The sequence below is a fragment of the Rhea pennata genome, chromosome 9, assembly GCF_028389875.1.
Source record: "Rhea pennata isolate bPtePen1 chromosome 9, bPtePen1.pri, whole genome shotgun sequence".
NCBI lineage: Eukaryota > Metazoa > Chordata > Aves > Rheiformes > Rheidae > Rhea > Rhea pennata.
The window spans coordinates 20,762,711-20,783,076 of record NC_084671.1 but is presented as its reverse complement, the minus strand read 5'-3'; the positions used below and the strand labels follow the sequence as shown (position 1 = coordinate 20,783,076).

Here is a 20,366-nt window from a genome sequence, read left to right as displayed (position 1 = left end):
AAAAGGAAATAGAGAGATATTAAACTGTTTAGTGGATAGAGGGATCCTAGGAGCTGATTTATCAATCTTAAAATAACTGCTTAAGACAAGTGAGTTTAACTTCTCTCAGGACATTCCTGTCTCACACCACTGACTAGCTTTAGCTAGACTCCTAAATGCAGAGCAGACAAAGCTCCATCCTAACTGACTTAAGGGGAAAAAAAATAAAATTTAAAAAACATGAAAACTGATTTTGTGGCAAAAATGATAAGAGAACCCCAAAGCTGCATCTTAGGACACTCAGTTGTCAACAAGATCAGTCATTTCCTGTGTAGTCCCAGCAATGGGGAGATACTTTAAGTTAAAATAATTTCTGCTGGATGGAATCCAAAAATCATTGTGGAAACTTTAAGGAGACATTTTATAAATGGCAAAACTTGTTACAGGCAAAGTCACCATTTTGCAGCCTAACTCCATCCAGGGACATCTACAGCCTAGGGGGAGATGTGACTCAAGAAGTTCTGAGTCACCAAACTACTGTTACTGCTACTTTTTTTCAGCAGAAGATTTTCCATTTGTGGGCTTTCCATTTTGCATCAGGTTTGAAAGGTATTTTTTTTCCTGTAGAAAGTTACCATAAAAACAATAAATAAAGATCAAAACGCTTTTACCAGTTCTCACTAGAAGGAAGAGAAAGAGGAGCAAGAGAAGAATTCCAGAGAGATCTGGACAAGTTCAGCTAAATTTAAACATGGTTGAATTAAATTACACTGAATCACAGAGAATCTCCCATTGTTAATCAAAGAGCAGTTTCTCCAAAGCAACCATGAGCAACAATTCCCGAAGCCACAGTTCTTTCTTTAGACACTGATGCCAACATAAAACATCAAAACTGTTTGAGAGTGCTGAACACAAGTTTAAAGTACCCTGAGATCACCATTTCATGCAGCAACTAACATGTAATCTATGAACATTAGAACATACCCATACAAACAAGGGTAACATCCAAGTGGAGAAAACTGGTGCTGAACAGAGGTCACCGAAACAAATCCTTTTGCATCAGGGACTAATGGAATGCAGGCAGAGAAAGGGCTGTATATTGACTGGCATTACACTTGGAGGTATTTGGAGAGTTTTGGAAAACACTGAGTGACTGAACCTGAGCACAAAGCTAATTGAAGAAATTTAATTCAAGAAGTTCAAATAAATTAAGCACAGACTCTCATACTTTTAATTTGCGCAAATGCAGAAAAACACCATGAAATTAATCTGTTCTGCACTGGGTGGTACCCAAGTCCCCAAAGCTTTAAGCATTTTATGACCAGACTTTCTGTAAATTACAGAAACTCAGCACACAGTTGGCTGACAGGTGTCCTGTTTACTGACCGGCTTAAAAAGGATTTTCAGTTGTTTTTAAAAACAAAACAAGTCTTCTCTCTTTTTTTTTTATTAAAAAAAAAAGAAAAACAACAATTACCTTCTAGGGTGATGAAGGCGCTGTCACTCTGTTTCCTATAATACCACATTGTAAATTCAGATGAAAGAATAAAGGATCATACTTGCTTTTGGAAGATATTATGGAAAAAACAAGAACAAATTGAAGGCATGATCGGATGTTTCCTTTAGTCCCTCAAAGGCCACATGCAGTCTACAGTATTCAGCATAAAGTACTTCAGGTCTAGTAAAAAGAAGTGAAGGAAGTTTCTTACAAGTGCACATTAGGAACATTAGGTGTAAATCAAGGAAGCAGTATCAACTCCAGTAAAAGGAGGGAGATTTGCAGCAACTGTAGATCTGGGCAGATAAAAGTAAATGAAATACTCCTACTAAAATAAAAATCTTTAGAGGTTTATGTCCATTATATTTTATATGAATGCTTGTAGTAGGATATTTATAAAGCATGGTATTTTGGGTCTACACTGATGCAGATCTAATAATCAACAACAGATCTGGCATAGATACGAAACTCAGATCAAATTCCTCCTTCACTTACAGTCCATTAGCCAAAATGATAATGCTCGGGATTTGTAATCTCCACACTGTCTCACACATGTTGTCCTATATCTCCTCCCTCTGCAAAGTGCCAAAAATTTCAGAACAAAATACATAACATGCAAACTTTCCATTTATTGCAATATACACGAATCAGACAGCTGACCGTTCCAGGCCTGGTACAGTTCATTCCATTGGAAATTTTGAAAGTTGAGATGTAACAAGAAGTGGAAAAAAAATAAGGAAAAATTCATAAATTCATTTGATTGCTGGGGTTTTTTATGACTCTGGTAAAGAAATCTGAGATCTTTCCCCCCTCCCTCCCCCCTTTTTTTTTAGGATGAGAAATAAGGAATAATTTATCCAAAACAAAAGGTGGGAATAAGCGATTTACATAAGTGCAATACAACCTAGCATTTACAAAAGACTTCACAATCTTCTTGTGAAACATCTAGGCCAGTATTAGTGTCATGACCTGCATAAAACAGGTAAACACCAGTAACATCATGAAAACATCCAATTTTTTTTCAGAAAAGTGTCACTAATGCCGTAAATGTGTTTTCAAGCATCCAAGGCTGTAGTAAGGTACTTTGGCATTCACAAGACTATTGGTTTCATGTGGTAGGGAAAGCAAGAGACAGGCGAGATTCTCAGTGACCAAGTTTTACCCATGTAAGGCAGGACCCCCAGACTCCTACTCAAATGAAAACTCAGCTGGCAATGGGAGCCCAGAGCCTCACCTTGGTTTCAGGGTCTGCTGTTCAGCTGATTAGAGATGACTCTAATCAGCTAATGAGAAGGGATCCCAGCTCCCTCTGACTTCCTTGCTGAGAAGAACTGAAAATCACTGTGCTTGCACCTATCTTACTATAAGCCCTGTTAGTGGTCATGAACCCAAGCTGCCTCATACCCAGACAGCAATTTTGAAGGTATCTTGGGGCAATGGTCCACACTGCTGATTCTGTACTGATGCTTGGGAAAGGCTAGGCCATGTCTCTCAAAGGACTTTTCATCCAGCAAGAGCTGAGTCTCTCGCATATTATGCGCACACATGTTCAACCTGCCCAGCTTGTGAGCGGCGCAATACAGAAGTTCCTCATACAGCAGTAAACTTAAAGACTAAGGAAAAACTATTTCTGTAGGAAAAATATGGCATTCTTCATTCCCTGTTCAGCTGTGCTGCCCCCATAAGATCACTCCACAGACTTCATGTCAGTAATGCACAATTTACGTTGCTGTGAATTAGAGCAGAAATAGGCCCAGTAAATTGATTTCCTCCACTCAGGGAGCTTGAAAATTTTGGACTATTAGAGAGATCAGGATTCTGCCAACATTTGTGATTATATTATAAGGGATGCTGTACAATCTAAATGAACAGATATTGCCACTGCACACAAAGAGCATTAATATACAAGACAGCAAAATATTCAGAGTGCACCAAAGTTACCACAGCAAGTCACACAGTATTTAAGAGTGGTTGAGAATATCATTAGAAGGGGTAAGATTTTATGTATTCTTCTAGTTCTATTGAATGCTATCACACAGAAATCTCCTTCACTCTGTAAGACTCCAGCCACTGAATTCTCCTGAGCAAAAGGAAGATATTTCTGCACTATACAACAGTTCAGCTCAGGGCTGGCACAACACACTCACAATAATTTTCACTCAAACCTAAAACACTGAACAGGACTCCAAATAACACAATCATCCTTCAGATGGTAGAGGGATGAAATGAGGAATGTTTTATTTTGTTCAGTTGACTGCAGTCAAGCAGTTTCACGAATGAGAAATGTGTGTGTGTGTGTGTGTGTGTGTGTGTGTGTGTGTGTGTGAGTTTAATATGTATATGAGAGTCTAATAAAAACTTATTTCCTTATCTGTATATTCAGAGGAATCCATTTAATCTTAACCCTCACCTAAAAGTCTAAGCCAAGGGTCTCGGGGTTTCTACACCATGGGGCCCACCAGGAGAGAGGGGCAGCTCCAGCAGGTGGGAGAGGGCAGCAGCCAGTCCCAGTCCCACAGGGAGCCCAGCCTCTAACTCACCCATCCCGCAAGGGGCCTGAACTACATTATTATGACCAGCCTCCCTCTGCTGTGCTTAATTGGCTAACACCCTCCTTAGATGAGCTATGCATCCAAACAGGTATCAATATAAGGCTAGAGAAAAAAAAGTTGGTTTATATCCTCGACATCCCGATCTGTAGCAGTGAAAGCAAAGCTCTGTGCACACATGAAGATGCATGCAAATCAAAGGCTACTACTGAAAGCTAGAAAAACAGTCGGGTTTTTAAAAAGCTGACACAAGAGGGCAATTAGGGGCAGAACAGAGATTCTGCTTTGCTCAAGACCCAGGCTTCACGATTCAGTAGGTCATCTTTTTTTTTTTTTTCAGATGACTACAAACTGAGATTTGCAGTTTTCTAGAGAGCTCCTCTGCAAAGAGAAACCCTGCCATGCTAATAGCACTCACTGCTGAGGGAAGATTACACTCCCTCTCCCTCAAGCCCATTAGGATTAACACCGATAAGCAAACAAGTGGGAACCCTAGAGAGGCTCTGACAGTACCACTCCACTGCAATTAACTCCTTCCCCAAAACACAAAAGTTTAGAGGAATCAGCAAGTGCCAGGAAGAAGGAAAAAAGAAACAGAAGCAATGGAAAATGTTTCACCAATATTTCCAGTCATCTCTAGTACTTTAAATGGTCATGCAGTGCTGCATGGCTCTAAGTCGTTTATGCGATTATGTAGTGCTTTTGCACAGCAAAAGAGTTTCAAAGACTTCATCAGTAAAAATGCACCACTGGAAATAAAACAGGTATAGCTCCATTTAAAGATAGTTTATTAAAAAAAATGCTAGAGCCTTAGCATTATGCCAAACAGATCCTATTTTTTCCTCCCCCTCCTTCATCCACCCCCTCCAAATAAATTACAGAGCTGAATTCATTGATTTGTCAAAACCACCACAGAGAGCAATACTTAAGGATTTGCCAAGTCAGGGACCAAGCATTCAGCATGTTAGAAGCCTGAGCTCTGTTTCAGTAGGCCGTTGCCTGTCATGTCCTTTCCATACCACAGGTATGTATTTGTCTGTGAAATTCTCTGTACTTCTGCCCACGGGGCCTGATCCTTTCCTGGTACGTACATGACCCTGACAGGAGCACCATTTACCAATTGAGAGCACCTCAATGATTCAAGGCAAAGGACGACAAAGACAACGATAGCAAAACATTCACCATAAGCTATTGACAGCCATGCCAGCCGAGCTGCTAGACAGCCAATGCTGCTCCCCATCAGGGCATGTGAAGTGGAAATGATGTCATTTACATATAATCATCGCTACATGCTAAGTGCTAGTGCAGAAAATAAAGACAACCACCCCAGCACAACATATTAAGCTTTCAGAACAAAGCAGGAAAAGTACAATTCTCTTTTGGATTAGTGAACATTCATTGAATATCTTCTCATACACACGAGGATACCTAGCTGTGTATCCTCCTTTTTGTCAGAATCTTTTATCTCCGTGTTAATTTTATGACCCCTTCAACTTGCAGGATGAAAGCAAATCTACAAAGGGGAGGGGTCACAGCCAAAGGGCAGCTATATTTAATGCAGTTTCACGTGCTGGGTCACATAGCATTCCCAGGCTGAAAAGGCAGCTCTGTTGCTAGGACTTTAAAAAACAAGTTGAAGGTAGTGTACAGTCACACTACAACCAATTGCCAGTCAACTCTCACTGCAGCATCAGATGTTTTTCAGAATAACTAGAACAATTTGAAGGTTTCTCATACATCATTCTGTTGCGGGGGTGGGGGGAGCAGTATCTGGAAAGCTCACATTCATTTCATTAGAAACAAACCCTCAGGATTCACTTACTCGCATCAGTAGGAGCTCTACCAATTTATTAAGCCTTCTTGCACAGCAAAGGATTCCCTGTTACACATCGCTCCCTCTCCTAAAAAGGAAAAAAAAGTCTATTTCAGTTGATTGTTTTAAGTTCATAGTAGATACTGTAGCAGCTAGTAAGGGTTAGGGAAGCATGTTTTCTCAGGAAAACATTGAGGCATGTGTTTAATTTTAAGCATGTGCTCTCCAAGCCCCACTGAACTCATGCACATGGCTAAAGAATACATCAGTCTATACTGAAGTTTTTCTTCTGAATCCAGGCCAGAAGACACTTGAACAATTCTAGTTTTCTCTGATGGGGAGGGAAGACTTTTTCATAGTGTCAGACTCTGTTTACACATGCAAGCATATCACAGATGAAGTGAGGAAAGGCTGCACAATCTGACATGCTAATTAGAAAAGAAGGTAAGAGACATGCAGAGCATTAGGCCTGCTCTAACTCAGGCACACTTAATTTTTCTGGAATGCAGCAATGGTCACTGCCATGAAGTTCTCCATGCACGAATAATTACAACAAAGTAAACACCCTTAATGTCTACAGCTGCCTACAGGCTTCAGGAAAACTTAGTTCCATGTAGTCAGTATTTTAGATTCCTATATGGAAGCTGAATGTTTCATTTGTAGAGGGCAGGCAGGTGTGTATGCACACATTTGTGTGTGATCAAGATAGACACATAATTTAAGATTCACATGGATGGAAACTTCAGAAGTTACAGTCAAATCCAATTACTCTACATTTACACCAGCATAAATGACAGTTCAAAATACCTACCATTTTAGCTTGTCCTGCTTATCTGACATACTTTTGACATTCAGGGATTGAGAGACAGTAATATGCTAAAATGTGTACAAACACAAACTCATAAAATATGAGAGCAATCTACCACATATCAGCATGAGTTTTTCAGAAGCAGACTTTCTCACAGGCAGCTTTGGGAGTGCTACAGAATTAACACACAAAGCATAAGCAGTAGCAGCAACATCTCTTCATTTCAGTAAAGCCTTCAATACAATAACTCAAAAAAAAAACCCACCTTTCTCTCAAACTAAGATCAGGTGGAGAATCAGCTGCAGCACCCTATAAAAAGTCATAATAAATAGTAAAAGATTGAGAAGCTAAAGCAGGATCTGCAATGTACTCTGCCTCAGCATGTTTCTTACTAGTAAGAAAGAAAGAACAAGCAAAAATAGGTGACTGATCTTCATTCAGAATACCAGTAAGCAGAGAGAATAAAATATAAATATAAGACAATTAATGAATTCCTCTCTTCTTGTGTTGCTGAATCTTTTAAAGTTAAAGGCTCTTAGTACCACATAGAATTGGGTTTGAGACAAACATGCTCTCCTTCTCCCAGTTCCTACAGTGTTACAGCCCCTTGTCTGGGCTAAGGCTGTGTTACGGTGCTCTGCATTGCCCTCCAACTTCTCCAGTACCCTGTCTGGAGCAAACTGGTATCTTGGAGGTGTAAGTCATGCTTCACAGTCCATAGCTTAAGAGTCATCTCATCTTCTAGGGAACACCATGAATCAGGTTATTTTGATTCTCTTGTTCCCATTTCACATCCCACATGCAGAAAGCCAGAAGTAACTATAAAGGAAACTGGCAGGGTTACAGCTCGCAGGCTTCTGGGAGCCCTGGAAGCACCATACAAGCATCATAGCTTCACATAAAGAGGAAAAAAAAAAAAAAAAAAAAAAAACACAAGGTGGACAAGCCTCAAAGCACAAGCAGTGCATCAACTGCCTAGGCCATTTCAGACTATATGATGTGTGGTATTTAGTCCTAGCCCCTCTGCCCACCCCCTTCTGTTTCCTGGGCAGACACATATAGTTATGGGAAGATTAGAAATTAGTGTTGTGTCTTACTAGGAGAAAAGGTGACAAGGTACTTCTTTTGCCCCTTGTTCTCACTACTCACAGAAAGCAGTGTCAGAAGTCTTCCTTGCCCACCAGAATGGGCATTCAACTCCCAGAGCTGTGGGTAGAACTTGCACTAAACCCACAAGCCAGAACGGTTTTCTGACTCCAGCTACTTCACCTTTTTAGGTATCAGGAGGTGCAAACAAGCATAGCAACACTGAAGTCAGAAATACTATACAAGCTGAGGATGTGGCTACACCAAGTGTCACCTCTCATTTTTATTTTTACCAATGAAAAAGATCTCCTGGACAAGGGACAAATAGGCTTTGACATACAGTAGAAGAGAGGCTAATGTCACTAACGCCTCTTGGCCAGTATTTACAGAGAGACATTCCTACTGGTGCCTGCACAGAGATAGGACAGGGAGAAGCCTCGTCCTGTTGGCACGTACACACATACACGCAGATACTGTGTGAAATTGAAGAGCTTGTGGTCTGGTTGTTAAATGAGTTGTGAACATTTCCAAAAAGCTTAAAACTAGACAATGGCAGCACATGGCTAAAAAAACATTTAAGAGACTTTTGTCTTATCAGGCAATTATCAGATCAGGCTAAAACAGCTTACAAAAATAAAGGACACTAGCTGAGTAGAGTTTCCAAGACAGATTTTTAAAATGGCATATCATACACAACAAAGCACCAAAAAACATTGACTACAGAATAAAAATAGGAAGTCGTCTGTCCAGAACGAAACTAGTATTTACACACACATTCACAGGACAGCCTTCCAGAACTCTGTATTCTCGTTCGCTCGTATCTGTTAGGGACTCCCGACCAAGAGTGATTTTTGTTTCATGCAGTCCAAACTTGGCAGCCTGAAGTGAACACAGATGACTTCAAGTTTCATTTCTTCACTCCAAACATTCTAGATGAAGCAGCCAGGACACGTATAACATGGACAAAATGCTGATTTGTGCAAGAACTACAACGCTGGTCTTGTTTCTATAGTCAAAACCATCTAAATTGAAGCTGGATGGATGCAACAAAAATACATCTGTGAACATTTTCTGCCCTTTCAAAACACTTATTTTCATATACTTCTACATCAGTATTCTGCACATAACCCACACTTGCATTTAGACAAAAGGGTACTGCTTCTGGCTTAGAGTGTCCCTCAGCAACAAGTCTCTGGAGGCCGGGCAAGTCCAAAGAGAAAGTATCAGCTTATTCTTGTTCTCTTCCTTTGGTATCTGCTATCAGAAACAGAGCACTAAGCTCAACGGACCTATGATCCGAGCCAGCACGGCTGTTTGTACAGACATTCACTCTGGTATGTAGGAAGTAAGCTTTAGCATTTCATGTGAAGAAGGTTTTGCAGAGGGTAAGCCTCATGCACACACCACAAATACTTAACATACCTGATCAGTAAATATGAACAGCATCTGACAACAACCAGGCTGAATATACAAAAACTTTTTCTAAATCTTCAAAGAACTGAAAATCTACACATCCCTAAAATAGTCAATTTACCGTGAACACCACATATTTAAGAAAAATCACATCCTTCATATCACAGTTCCGCTAACATAAAAAACCCCAATATATTCATTTTAAAAAATTTTGTCTGTTTTTAAAATGCATATTTATAAAGCACAGAGCCTACCTAACACCTAAAAGTGTGCTCTGTGCTCATAAAGCCCTCCATAAATCAGCTGTTTCTGTCAGGCAAGAAGGATGATGTCCACGTAATGTATCTAAATGCCTCTATTACTACACAAGACTGTAAACTGAGGGACAATAGACAAGACAAATGAAAGTCTCAGAAGAATATGCACGTGTGCTATTGCATGAGTGATATCACACAGTAATCAGCATCATTCTTTTCCATTCTGAAACATATATGTGCTTAATATAACAGTAGGTTCTATTATTTTCAGTAAAACTTGTTTTATTAAACAGGAGAAAATGAATAAATCAGATGACAAAATTGCATGTATTCAATATAACTCAGTCAAGATTGTGCAACACTTCAATAAGCAAATATTATTTGCTACAAATACAGACAGTTTCTCTGTTAGGTTTGTGATCACTTGTAGTTACTATTCATTAGGACTGAAACATACATTGCAAATGAGAAACTGGCAAAGAATGAACACATCTAAGAGATGGAAAAGGCAAAGGATCTGAATTCACTGAATACATAACCTGTTTTTCCACTAGATGCATTTTAATTACATTTTGCAGATGTTTTCCTGAATCTTTTGCCATAGCATATGAAATTAATTTCTGAGGGGAGGGACTGCAAGAGTTTTTCTATATTTACATGCTAAGGAGTATTTGCTGTCTAAGCATGGTAAAACACTTTCTGCTATTAAAAGGAAGCCCTTCCCAGAGATAGTACACACCAATTTCCAGATATGAACACCTCAGAAGCAACAACATTCCTCTGGTGTGGGTACGTACATCTACACAAAGCAATCTTGTGTCCTAAACAAATTCAGAGTCTCAATGCAGGATGGATTTCCATTCTTGTTTCACCAAATTGTAAACAAAAAGCTAAACATGGCCACTTTTCACTGCCATTTTAAAAGTCTAAAGTATTTATCCAATGTTTAGAAAAGCTACAATCCAGCAACAAATGTATTAAGAGAGGAGGAAAAAAAAAAAAAAAAAAAGAAAAAACTTCTTTTTCCATTACCTATTTCAAGCAATGCTTTGACTTATTGTGAGAGACATGGCCAAATGAGATGAATGTGCAGATCCTCCTTGAGGTGCAGGCAGGAGAGACAGTCCAGTAGATTTTGCAGGGTATTTTAGTTTAAGGAGTTCAAAGAATACTTTCTTCTTCAAAGTCAAATTTCACCACCACTGGCCGGGTCAAGTTCCACTTCTTACTTCGGTTCCTATCCTCAATGAACTCCTGGTAAGGATCTTTCTTTGAAATAGCTTTCTTCGAGCGTACATAACCAAAAAAGACAGTTAACGCCAGGAAAGAGTAAAACAACATGACAAAGAGGATGAAGAAATAGGCGTTGTCATATGGTTTGTATTGTGGCTCTTTTTGTTCTGTAGCATTTTTCCTTGTGTCCAGGTTCCTTTCCAGAAGTTGCAGAACACATTGTGAGATGAGAGAAGCTAAAGCTGTTTGGTTCATGTTGGGAAACTAAAAAGCATGTCAGAAAACACTGAGGGGAGCAAGCATCTTGGGGGCCCAAGCAACCCTTTGCTGAAGTGGGAATCTATTCACTAGCTTTAACAGGAGTTGGATCTGGCCTGTGATCATTGCCTCTTTTGGTAAGGAATGCCGTTAAGCACTTTTGGGTCTCAGTCATTTGATAATGAGGCATTTGGCTGATAAGCCTGCCTTGCCTGTGAAGTTAAATCTATTAATAATAAAAATAATGGAACAAACACTTGCAACATACATCTGCTGGGCCATTTTAAACGTGGAATTCCCTCTCTTCCCCCCACTGCATTTGGGGAAGAGATCTGCTCAGGTCACCAAGCAAAGTGATTTTAAAAGCACCAGTGGGACTTAAGGGTTTGGAGGATAACAAAAACAAAACAAAGGAAGACAGAAAAACTCAGCTCAAGAAGGTGCTTAAGTCTGTCTCTCATTTGAAGCATATAAACAATCTCACACATTTTCAGACAAGCATCCCTAAGTACCCTTCTTAAATGTTTTCTTCCGGCATCTAAGCAGGCAGACTATGCAACAAGATGGCCCAGTTTATGACACCTTTCCACACAGTTCCTAGAGAAAAGCCATCAAAATAAACAAACAGCCTATGGAATAAACCAGCATTTGGAATTAAAAAAAATAAAAGGAAAAAAGAGTTGTTGAATCAAACCCCAGCATTGAATCTAAATGCTGAGGTGGCTCAAAGTGTGTGAGGCCAAGTGATGCGACATTTCAATCAGCTTCTGTCTTCAAATTAAACATAAAATATTAACTCTCAACACAAATATGAAAGCCTCAAAGCTTAACTGGGAAGTTCAGTGTTTTAATGTGTCTATGCAAGTACTAGGTCTAATAGTCTGTAACTACAGGCCACCATAAATACAGACTGTACTGAAAATATGCACTAGAAAAATATCCAAACAGAAGAGAAAACTGCCTATAAAGGTGTGCTGGAAAATCAAACCCTTGACTGTCACAGACAAGAGGACTACATCGAATACTTCTGGACAAGGAGCAAGGGGGTTAAGTCTTCTTCAGTGTGGTTTGTCACAGGTCATGTCTACTTGCATGATAATAGCAGAGCTGTGCTCTGTGGATTCCTGCTTCCTATTGTGTTTTACAGGCTAGGTCACTCTAAAGTAAATTGTTGTTTTACAAAGCAGTGAAACCTTATCTTGCTACAGAAAAAAAAAAGAAAAAAAAAAAGAGAAAGAAAAAAAAGTCCTTACTGCCACAAACGACAATGCCAGCTGTTTCTTTCTGTGATCTGAATTCTGGGGAGTAAGCACCATGACTTTGAAGTGGAGAGCACATCACCCGACTAGCAGTTTGCCAACTCCGTACTGTTTCTTTAGGCCTGACCCCCTGAACTGATTGTATGATGACTAATTCACATGCTAAGATTGCAGTATATCGGTATCACTAAACAGCCTGCATTTGTCATTAAGGGTTTCTTGTAAAAAGAAAGATGAAAGTGAAGTCTGTAATTTTATACGAGCAGCAGACTATGCTATAAGTACATTTAGAATACGCAACTTCTAGGAGAAATGTTTAACTCCACATTTTAACTATTTGTTTTAAAAACAGCCTTTAAAAAGAGGGGGAGAAGGAGGAAACAAAAGCAAAAAAAAAAAGAAAAAATCCTCATAAAGAGCAATGCCAAATCCTGTTCTTGGTTAGGACTAAGCTATAGGAAAGATCTTATTCACCTATTCTTGTGGATAGAGAAGGACAGATCAGTGGACCTATTCCTATTCCGGGGGCGGGGGGGGAAGCTTTATCATCAGTTTAGCTAGGAATAAGATACATTCATTAAACCATAAAATCTTCTGAGGAACTATGCCCAATTTATATCTGTGTAACTGAAAAGCGATTTTCATTTATGTTTTGCAACTTTTCCAGAAAGTATTTTTTAAAAAAAAGAGAGGGAGGGGAAAAAAAAAAAAAAAAAGAACACACACACACACACCAGTTTACAGAGAATCTGCTTCAGTAAAAGGCACATGCAGTTCTTCATAAATCAAATTGGACACATGATAATCCCTGTGAATTTCTTGCCTGCCAGAGAAAAGCATGTTGGCCAGGTTTCTGGGAATTTTTGGTTTGGGCTTTTGTGCAGGGCAGGGAGAAGGGAATGAGGTGACGGTGACTAACACACAACAGAGTAGAGAAACAAGTGACAAAAAGGAATAGCACACCAATAAATTTGCAGTGAGTAGCTTTGGGTTCATCATGAGCAAGTAATGTAGTGCCACACTTCACCACGCCTCTTAACACAGAGCTGTAGCACCCTGCTTCTTGAGATACACAGTGCCTATTACTTGCAGCTTGGGGTGAAATGACTCTCACAGGTGTCTAAGCAGTCACTTTTACTTCTCAGCAGAACCACAGAGAAATGGCATGAAAACTTGCACTTGCTCTGCCCATCTTCCAGATACCCAGATCCACAGCGGCCCAGCCAGAAGCTGCATTGCTCTGTTAACACTGGGCCATGTTTGGCAATACACAGGTTTCATGCCAGGAGCAGTTCACCAACTCCATATCCAGGTACAACAAATTCTGCTCTACACTTTCTTTTTCCAGCATACCATAAGATACCCACACCTGCCCCACAGGAGGAGCAACTCTACATCAGAACAAGTCACTAGTACATATGCTACTATATTGCATCAGTTTCTGTGGGACTACTCATGGAGTAAAACACCATGCAACATAAGAAAGGACGACACACAGAGAGAAATTTGTAACCTTAATGCTGCCCACCTGAGGAAGAGTTTAAAGGCACTAGATACGTATGCACAAGAAAACTACAAAGCAAGGAATGCACATACCATTGGACAGTGCCTCCAGGTCTGCTCCTGGGTAGGACAGTGCTGCCACCACCACCATACTTCCTGACCAACCATAGGGAGCACATACTTCATCCCCAGCTTCTTCAGAGGTACTGGGAGGAGAATAGAGAGCAGCTCAGTGCCAAATTGCTGAGCCCAGCTGTCCTGCCCTGCTTTGCCCTTCCTGAAATGCTCCTGCCTGCACACACCTGCACTGAGTCAGATGATGAGACCCAACCACAAATCAAGGAGAGATGCTCATTCACTCCTCTGCTCCTTTAACACAGCCTAGTTTCACTGTCAGTCAGGTGTCTCTGTGGACTGCTTTTACACATAGTTGAACAGATTAATGTTCTGCTAGGCTACACAAACACTGCTTTAAAGTTGGCTTTACTCTCTTTTTTTTCCCTCCCTTCCCTGCCCCCTAAACAGCTAGAAGTACATAATAGTGCTTTGAACCGGATCCTAGAGAGCTATTTCCATAAAGTGGTCCAATTCATTTTAGAGATGTAAGTACATGAAATTCTTGAAATGATGAGGGGGGTAGGGAGGACAATGAGTGAAGATTAAAAAGAAAGTAAAAGATTAAAAGGAAAAGACCATAAGAAAAACTCAAAGGGGGGGTAAAAAGATCAAAAAGAGGATTAACCATGTTACTTGTTGTTTTTCAGAAATTAAAGAAGTATGGAGGATAAGGAATTTGTTTCCTTTTGGCCCTAGAAAAATGCCAATTATGGTAGCTAAATTACCAGGATCACATATCAGTATGCTTTGGAAATGTGAGAAATGGATGGGAAATATAAACACAGGGCAATAGCTTACAGTTATGTTATGAATTAAGCCACAAAAATATCAAGATTTAGTCACTGAATAAGCTGCCAAGGTTAATCTTTGCTGATGAGCTTGAGCAAAATCAGAATAGAAGTAACAGAATTGTCATTTCACAGATCAAGATTCCCTTATTCACTCATCTTTGGTATCTCCTGGCCCTCAAGCACCTAAAAATTTCCGCCAAAATCTAATGAGCGTGCCTGGGTACACAGGGACTTAAGATGGAGCTCCTTATCTACTGCGCATGTGTGTTTATTTCAGAAGTTTTTTTTAAAAAAAAAAAACTTTGAGGATAACAAATGAAATACCTCGAGTTTCTTTTTTGCAAGAGAGCTTGTGATATTATCCTAACTAGCACCGTTTTTACTTTCACTTAAAGTTTTAGGATGTAATGGCAGAAATAACTGGGGGGGTGGGCATCTTCCTTCCAGGCCTTATAAATATATATGGTATTTACGTGGCACAGGTAAGGACGTCCAAAGGAGGCAGGCAACGATTCCCGCAGCATGATGACCTCCTCAGACACAGAGGAGGTTTACCAAGACCCATGGGGTAATTTTACCCTGTCAAGGCCAGCTGGAGCTGTGAGGCCTGCTGCCCCGCGCGCCTGGCCGGACCGAGGCCCGCCTCTGCCACACAGCTCCGTCGTGCATCCACTGCTGGCTGCTCAGTCCTGGCATTCACCCACGCGCTCGGGGAAAACCCGCGTGTCGCAGTGCTGAGGCAGCCGCAGCACCTGCTCTTCCTGCAGCGTGTCCCCAGCTAACCCCCCCCCGGCAGCCATTTTGTCCCACACAGGGCTCCCTCCCTCCCCAGCAGCAGCCATTTTGTCCCATGCAGGGATTTCCCCCCCAGCGGCAGCCATTTTGTCCCACTCAGTGCTCCCTCTCTCCCCAGCAGCAGCCATTTTCTCCCACTCAGGGCTCCCCCCTCCCCAGCTAGCGGGTGCCATATCGCAGCTGCTCCCTACGGGCTGCTGCTCCATGGCTGCTGGCCTCACCGCCCCATGCTGCCCTGTGCCCGTGCCCTGCCATGGCCCCCAAAGCCCCCGCAGGCTGCCCAAAAGCCTGCTGTGGGGAGCAGCTGCCATGCTGCCCACACGGGACGCCACTGCCTGGCTGACTGGTGGGTTATGCCATATTACAGGTAGAAACCCCTTTTGGTTATAAAAGAAAATCTGAACTCCACTGTCATTTTTTTTACATGTGTTCGTTATATCCACTTTAAACTAGGCAAGGCTTACCATTTAAAAATTATGTTTTGAAAATCTCTTGCTTTTCAAGTAAAACAGGAAGGTACTCTTTCAAAATTGCTATAGTGGATATTGATATTCTTGCAGCTGCTGATGTTCCTCGTTGCTCTGTGCTGCCCTCAGATTGTGCGCGGTCCCAAGTGAAGCGTTGGGGCCGCGCAGGATTCGCAGCCCGCGGGGGCTTGTCGCCTTGCCGGAGCGCGCCCAGCCCGCGTGGTGTCCGCCCGGGGAGCGCCGGCAGCTCTGCGGGAGGGAGCGAGCCCCGCGCGCGTGCATGGGCCTCGCGCAGGGACCCGAGCGGTCGCCGTGCTCGGAGAAAGCAGGCTGAAGAGAAACCCTTTACATTGCATGGCCACAGGGGGAAAAAAAATAATAATCAGGTTGGCCAGTCCTTGTGGAGAAGAGGCAGAGAGCCACGGGGGAAGACGTGCAGTGGAGGGAGCCAGCAAGGAATGAGGAAAACCCGGGAAACGGTGTAAATTCCAGCGCTTGAGGTCAAGGCGATGCTCCCTTGATAAGCTGGTTTAGTCAAATGCTGGTTAACAGGATCAACCGAGGGGCAAGAACCACGCCAAACTTGGCACCCAGCATTATGCTGGGGCTCAGAGTAGATAATCCCCGTTAGCCCAAGGGTCTCTCAGCCGCTGACATCCCTTTGTGGGACTAGACGCAGAGGGACTGAAACAGCATTTCCAAAGCATCATAAACTTTGTAATTTAGTCCTGTATGACTCCAGGGGCACTCATGTAAGGGTGAGACTCTGAAGAAAATCTTTCCATCTCTGAATTACAGAATTATGAACTATGATGGGTTAAATGTGCAAGGTACATGCACCAGTCATGTTTAAAAGCCTAAATTTTTATAGATGTGATACATCCATTTGAGATCATATATGAATGTAAATATATATGGAGAAAAATAAATGAAGTATTTAAGAAAAAATATGGATAGTTGTTCAGAGGCATAAGAAAAACTGAGAACATAGTGTTATAATTATAGACGGCACAGGAAAAGATATCAGTCTGAGTGCTGAAAGGAGGGGAGTGAGGGAAGAGACAAGTAGCTTAACATTTGTTAATGGCCTAAGGGACAAACTTCACTGACGACAAAGACACTGAATCGTTAATAAAGCTTCTGAGCTGTTTCCAATTCTCAGACAAGGAAGCAATAGTTTTGCTCTTATCAGCAACTGCTCTTTCATATTTGTGTATCAAGCTAGCTTTATTAAATTATTCAGCAAAGGTCAAATGTGATATGTCTTCCTAGTTTTATTATGGTTTTTCATGACATTGCCTGAGTGGTTGAATAATAAACATTGTATGTCAAAAAGCATGTCAAAAGTGCCTGAGATCTCCACCGGCACTCTGAATTGTAAACCTATTTGGTCATCAGTTCTCAGGCAACATACATGCATTAAACAAAGTTTCAATAACTATATGCAAACAAGGCAATGTGCTGCTCTTGGAAACATGACAGTAAAGCAGAAACAAGCTCCAGACATGTGTATGTGTGTATATGTATATATACATAGATATATGCACACACATTGATTCTGAAGTCTGCTTGTATGATAAATAGTTGGTAGATTTTCAACCCTATCCCATTCTGGCTAACTGCCCCACTAGCTGAAGTCTTGCTAGAGCACTTTAATACTTTTGATTGATGAGAACTTCCCAGCATAAGATGAGCTGCCCAAAAAAGCTCTGAGGGAATATATAATTTAAAAGCCAACAGATCAAATTGAATATTGCCTACAGCAGCAGCAGAAACAATTTTGGTTATTTTACCATAGACAAAGATCTTGAACAGATTCAGATCAGCCCTGTGACTCCATGTAAATCCATGCACTTAATAATACTATGTTCTTCTGTATGTCATGTTATTGTAACAATAGTGTTGTTATAACTAGTGTAACATGTACAGAATAACTGAAAGACACAAGACTTTCTCAGGCACTGATGAATGAGCATTGTGACATTGCATATAAACAAAATACATATCTAATGTTAAATGAATAAAAATTTAGCAACCAAGTGTAGTTGTTCATATTGTTCCAAATTATTTTTATCCAGCCTTAGGCAACATCTAGTAGTCACTGAAAGAACCAAAAGAAATTAAACATGGGATCTTCTATTCAGGATGCAGGTTTTCTTACAATTATGTGAGCAAGAGACTACTCTAGGGAATAATACAAAGAGGTTTACGATATCAAGATGTTCTAGCTTTTTGATGGCCTCATTGATACTGTATTTGTTCAAAATGACAAGACATGAATTCAAAACCCTTTGGTAAACTACTTCATAGACTTTAAGATCAGAAGAGTTTACGCATTGAAAACACTGAAGACTTTCACGGTTATTAACATAGCAGAAGTGTATACTGTACCCATTAACCATAATCAACGGCACTCTGACAAGAGGGAATCTATTTCTTACACATATGAAAATGTATCAATCAAGGTTTGTATGGAAAAGAAATAATTTGTACACTGTAGTCCATCATGCTTCTTCAGGAAAAAGTATAAATACATTCTTGCTACATAAATGATCAGTGGCATTTGATAATTTTCAATGGTTTTGGATTTCCAAAATTAAATAATTTTGTATTTTTGGATTAAGTATGGAGATGTAGGTTACATGCTAACAATCAGATTTTGTAAATTTGAATTTGCAGCCTTTAACCTTGAGATTAAAAATCTAGCTGTAATTATCATAGATACACAGAGAAAGATTTCTAAGGACATAGATCCTGTTTAACAATCAGCTATCTTCAGTGAGGTTTTGTAGCTTCATATATCCCTCTTGTGCCTCTCAAATGCTGTATCAATAGCAGCCTAATACCACTCTGACTTTCTGGGTGCTTTGGATTCATATTCCAGAACTTCTCACCCCCCACCAAGAAGCAATCTTCAGCCTTGATTTTGAAAACAAGAAGGGATCAACGCTACTAATTGTTCTAGCTCCATCAAAGACTTTCATGGCATACCATAAATCAGAAAACTGATCTCAGTCCCCCTTCCCTGTACTCCTCACTTCCTCTGAGGAACACTTATCCTGGTTCCCCTTCCCCAAGGCTTGCCCGCATGGGGGCTGGATAATTTTCTCCTTAACTGCCTATATCCAGGCTCTCCTGCTCAGCACTACCCTGTCAAGTAAGGAAGTGCTTGTGAGCAAAACACAAAGAGTTCAGAGACACTCAGATAGCTTCAGGTCAGGAAAACACCTTATTGCTACCACTTAAAAAAAAGCTGCTGTAATAGAAAAGGAGAAATTGCCAATGTAGCATGCAAAAATCCTGCAGGGGAGTTTTGCCTTAAAGGCAAAGCTGGAATAAAGATACACCCCGTTTGGAAAGGAGCAATCATACAGACATCATACACTTCCAAACTGTGCAAGCAGGCTTTTATCCTCTGCTTCACACCAAATGCATTGCTTTGGCGGGTGTGTGTGTGTGTGTGTGTGTGTGTGTGTCGGGGGGGGGTGTTTATTTGACCTTTGTGGCAGACAAATATCAATAGCTGAGCCCTTAGACAGGAGAAGGGACACAAAGGATCACTGAAAAAAACAGAAAACAAACAGTTTAGAGCAGGGAGTGGGTAATAATAAGACTTCTTCATTTTAATTGTCACTATAGCTAAAAGTATAGCAGAGAAATAACTCTGAAGGAGAAAAAAAATTCCTTTTCCTCATTTTCAGTTTTTTTTTTTTAAAAAACCTATCCTATCTCTTTCCTTATAGATGCACAACAAAGACACAACAATTTTCTGATTTGTCAGAAAGAGGTACTGGCACAGATACTATTTGAAAAAACACGTAGTTGGATTAACAAGCACAAAGCTCTGAGTAGTGTGTTAGCAGTACCCAGGCAGAGGTTGCCCAAGGCTACCACAGCCTTAGGATGTGTGCAAAATATGCTTACAGAATGAATACAGTTCGAGTTGAAGATAACATGGTTTATTTCTTCATGATATTCAGATTAAAATTGTATCAATGTATTTAGCACAATACTACATTTTAAGAACAAAATCATCAGTGCTTTGCAAGTCTTCATAACTGTTTATTCATTATAAATAGTAAATATTTACTGAACTTTTTACATGAAAGACTTTTTTTTTTTTTTTTTTTTTTTAACAACACGTGTTGTTGGTAGAGGCCTCAACACAAAGATAGTATTTCATTTTTCCATCACCCTTAAGACCAATGTGTGAACTAATCTCTGTACTGAACCTAATCTAACTCACTACTTCATAGTCCTTAACGCTAGGAGGAATGTATTTGTGTTCTGCCTCCCTCTTTGTTCCAAGAATAGAGAGAAATAAATAACACCGCTTTCCATCTTTCTGTTCCTCTCAACATCACAAAACACAAATTTATTGACATTCTAAAATGTCACAATGCAAACTTCTTGTAAACCTTTGTTCCTATTATTATTTTCTATAATGGATATCACTGTATAATTTAAACAAATGTGTCAAATACAGGACCATTTCTGTTCAAGTCCTGTACATAACCAAAAAATGTAAACGTAATCATTT

The 20,366-nt window shown here is 40.4% G+C and overlaps 1 protein-coding gene across 8 annotated transcripts in view; it reads right to left on the bottom strand.

Moving 5' to 3' along the window:
- EPHA4 (EPH receptor A4) overlaps positions 1-10,964 on the bottom strand; it is a 270,547-nt gene extending 259,583 nt beyond the window's left edge. For 7 of the 8 annotated variants that reach the window (XM_062582330.1, XM_062582326.1, XM_062582327.1 and 4 more), the window contains exons 1-3: positions 10,436-10,964; positions 6,913-6,956; positions 5,849-5,927 (exon numbers count right to left, since the gene is read on the bottom strand). The gene's annotated coding sequence lies outside the window, so the exon portion shown is untranslated. The remainder of the gene's footprint in view (positions 1-5,848; positions 5,928-6,912; positions 6,957-10,435) is intronic. The other variant, XM_062582328.1, reaches the window with a different exon arrangement.
- Positions 10,965-20,366: the final 9,402 nt, after the last annotated feature.